The sequence below is a fragment of the Seriola lalandi genome, unplaced genomic scaffold (assembly GCF_002814215.2).
Source record: "Seriola lalandi dorsalis isolate HSWRI2012SDOR001 ecotype SW California unplaced genomic scaffold, Sedor1 jcf7180002054474, whole genome shotgun sequence".
Classification (NCBI taxonomy): Eukaryota; Metazoa; Chordata; class Actinopteri; order Carangiformes; family Carangidae; genus Seriola; species Seriola lalandi.
Window position 1 is genome coordinate 1,072,381 of NW_019525027.1, and position 4,778 is coordinate 1,077,158.

Genomic DNA, 4,778 nt, shown 5'->3' on the forward strand with positions numbered 1-4,778 from the left:
TTTGTGAAACAGAGAACCATTTCCTCTTCTGATGTGTTCTGTCTGTGTTTCCTGTTGATTCTGGTTTTAGTCTACCAGTGAAAACCTAACAGAGCATCACAAACAGCAGACAAATCTCTTGTTATTATCATCATCTGTTTATTTTATGGATTTCATGGTACGGAGATTACATGGATGGGGGCTCATGTGACTGCTTTAAAACTCAGTCTAGAGCAAGGGCCTAAATTGGCATATGGACGGTAGGGACATGGCCTAACCAATGTTTTGGGAGGACAGAATTGTCCCTACCAATATTTGAGTGAACTTGTTCACACTGTTTGTGGTGAAGTCATATTAGATGATTTCAATGTGCCCTCCCAGAGGATTCGTCTCCAAGAGAACTGATTTCGGCATGCTAGAATTTGATTGACTGAAAGGGGCTCTGTGAAGGCTTACGTCATGTGAGAATATCACAGTAGTACCTGGCGTCACTAGAAAAATATCAACTGATGTTATTTAATGTTATCTAGCAAGCTAACCCTGGCTTCTGTATTCTGTAGGCTAGCAGTCAGGTTGCTAGCAGGAGTAAACATGAAATGTTTTTTACCGGTGTGGAGTTTTTTCATGCTCTCCCTGTACCTGCGTGGGTTCTCTACAACTACTCCGGCTTCCTCCCACAGTCGAAACACATGCACATCAGGTTTATTGGTAACTGTGAGGCCTTGCTATAATATGACGTTTTTATAACATTTTATGCCTTACTATATTATGACATGCTTATGGCTTAGTACACTGTGATGTTTTTTTAGTATAATATGACATTTTTATGTAATTTTATACCTTACTATACTATGACATTTTATGCCTTAGTTTACATGATGTTTTTATGGCTTAGTATACTATGACGTTTTTGGACATTTTTATGCCCTGCTATTGTATGACTTCTTTATAACATTTTATGCCTTACTATACTATGACGTATTTTGTCATTTTTATGCCTTACTATACTATGACATGCTTATGGCTTAGTGTGCTGTGATGTTTTTTGATGTTTTTATGCCTAATTATACTATGACGTTTTTAGACGTTTTTATGCCTTGCTATAGTATGACTTTTTTATGACATTTTATGCCTTACTATACTATGACGTATTTTGTCATTTTTATGCCTTACTATACTATGACATGCTTATGGCTTAGTGTGCTGTGATGTTTTTTGATGTTTTTATGCCTTACTATACTATGACATTTTTATGACATTTGATGTCTTACTATACTATGACGTTTTTATACCTTAGTATACGAGGACTTTCTTATGGCTTAGCATGCTGTGACGTTTTTATGACATTTGATGCCTTACTTTACCTGATGTTTCTTTGGCTTAGTATACTATGACGTTTTTAGACGTTTTTATGCCTTGCTATAGCATGACTTTTTTATGACATTTTATGACTTAATATACTATGACATATTTTGTCATTTTTATGCCTTACTATACTATTAAATGCTTATGGCTTAGTATGCTGTGATGTTTTTTGATGTTTTTATGCCCAATTATACTATGACATTTTTATGATATTTGATGCCTTACTATACTATGACATTTTATGCCTTACTTTACAAGATGTTTGTTTGGCTTAGTATACTATGACGTTTTTAGATGTTTTTATGCCTTACTATACTAGGACATTTTATGCCTTACTTTACATTATGTTTTTATGGCTTAGTATACTATGACATTCTTAGACGTTTTTATGCCTTGCTATAGTATGACTTTTTTCTGACATTTTATGGCTTACTATACTATGACGTATTTTGTCATTTTTATGCCTTACTATACTATGACATACTCATGGCTTAGTATGCTGTGATGTTTTTTGATGTTTTTATGCCTTACTATACTATGACATTTTTATGATATTTGATGCCTCACTATACTATGACATTTTATGCCTTACTTTACATGATGTTTCTTTGGCTTAGTATACTATGACGTTTTTAGATGTTTTTATGCCTTACTATACTATGACATTTTATGCCTTACTTTACATGATGTTTTTATGGCTTAGTATACTATGACGTTTCTAGACGTTTTTATGCCCTGCTATTGTATGACTTCTTTATAACATTTTATGCCTTACTATACTATGACATATTTTGTCATTTTTATGCCTTACTATACTATTAAATGCTTATGGCTTAGTATGCTGTGATGTTTTTTGATGTTTTTATGCCTAATTATACTATGACATTTTTATGATATTTGATGCCTTACTATACTATGACATTTTATGCCTTACTATACATGATGTGTTTATGGCTTAATATACTATGACGTTCTTAGACGTTTTATGCCTTGCTATAGTAAGCAGTTTTTTTTATTCTATGCCTTACTATACTAGGACATTTTTATGACATTTTATGCCTTACTATATTATGACATGCTTATGGCTTAGTACACTGTGATGTTTTTTGATGTTTTTATGCGTTATTATACTATGACATTTTTATGTAATTTTTTACCTTACTATACTATGACTTTTTAACGTAATATTTTGCCTTACTATACTACGACGTTTTATAATGTTTTTATGCCTTACTATACTATGACATTTTATGCCTTACTTTACATGATGTTTTTATGGTTTACTATACTATGACGTTTTTAGACATTTTTATGCCTTGCTATAGTATGACTTTTTTATGACATTTTATGCCTTACTATACTATGACATATTTTGTCATTTTTATGCCTTACTATACTATGACATACTCATGGCTTAGTATGCTGCCATGTTTTTTGATGTTTTTATGCCTAATTATACTGTGACATTTTATGACATTTGATGTCTTACTATACTATGATGTTTTTATGCCTTACTATACTATGACATTTTATGCCTTACTTCACATGATGTTTTTATGGCTTAGTATACTATGACATTTTCACACGTTTTTATGCCTTGTTATAGTATGACGTTTTTATGACATTTTATGCCTTACTATACCATGACATGCTTATGGCTTAGTACACTGTGATCTTTTTTAATGTTTTTATGCGTTATTATACTATGACATTTTTATGTAATATTTTGCCTTCTATACTATGACATTTTATTCCTTACTTTACATGATGTTTTTATAGCTTTGTATACTATGACGTTTTTAGACATTTTTATGCCTTGTTATAGTATGACGTTTTTATGACATTTTAAGCATTAATATACTATGACGTATTTTGTCATTTTTGTGCCTTACTATACTATGACATGCTTATGGCTTAGTATGCTGTGATGCTTTTTGATGTTTTTATGCCTATTATACTATGACATTTTATGCCTTACTTTACATGATGTGTTTATGGCTAAATATATTATGACATTCTTCGACGTTTTCATGCCTTGCTATAGTAAGACTTTTTTATTTTTTTATTTTATGCCTTACTATACTAGGACATTTTTTAATGTTTGTATGCCTTACAATACTAGGACATTTTTTGCCTTACTTTACATGATGTTTTTATGGCTTAGTATACTATGACGTTTTCAGACGTTTTTATGACTTGTTATAGTATGACGTTTTTATGACATTTTATGCCTCACTTTATTATGGCATGCTTATTGCTTAGTATACTACGATGTTTTTTGATGTTTTTATGCCTTACTATACTATGAGATACTTATGGTTTAGTACACTGTGATGTTTTTTGATGTTTTTATGCGTTATTATACTATGACACTTTTATGTAATTTTTTTTGCCTTACTATACTATGACTTTTTAATGTAATATTTTGCCTTTCTATACTAGGACGCTTTTTAATGTTTTTATGCCTTACTATACTATGACATTTTATGCCTTACTTTACATCATGTTTTTATGGCTTAGTATACTATGACGTTTTTAGACATTTTTATGCCTTGCTATAGTATGACTTTTTTCTGACATTTTATGCCTTACTATACTATGACGTATTTTGTCATTTTTATGCCTTGCTATACTATGACATACTCATGGCTTAGTATGCTGTGATGTTTTTTTTATGTTTTTATGCCTAATTATACTATGACATTTTTATGACATTTGATGTCTTACTATACTATGATGTTTTCATGCCTTACTATGCTATGACATTTTATGCCTTACTTTACATGATGTGTTTATGGCTTAATATACTATGACGTTCTTCGACGTTTTCATGCCTTGCTATAGTAAGACTTTTTTATTTTTTTATTTTATGCCTTACTATACTAGGACATTTTTTAATGTTTGTATGCCTTACAATACTAGGACATTTTATGCCTTACTTTACTTGATGTGTTTATGGCTTAATATACTATGATGTTCTTAGACGTTTTTATGCCTTGCTACTTGCTATAGTAAGACTTTTTTATTTGTTTTATGACATTTGATGCCTTACTATACTATGACGTTTTTATACCTTAGTATACGAGGACTTTCTTATAGCTTACCATACTGTGACGTTTTTATGACATTTGATGCCTTACTATACTATGGTATTTTATGCCTTACTTTACATGATGTTTTTTAATGCTTTTATGCTTTAGTATTCTAGGACATTTTTATGTGTTTTGATGCCTTACAATACTATGACGTTTATATGAAATTTGATGCCTTACTATACTATGACATTTTTCTTGCCGTACTATACTATGACATTTTTTTTGCCTTACTTTACTATGACATTTGTATGACATTTTATGCCTTACTATACTATGACATTTTTATGACTTTTTATGCCTTAGTATACTATGCAGTTTTTAGCACTTTTTATGCCTTAC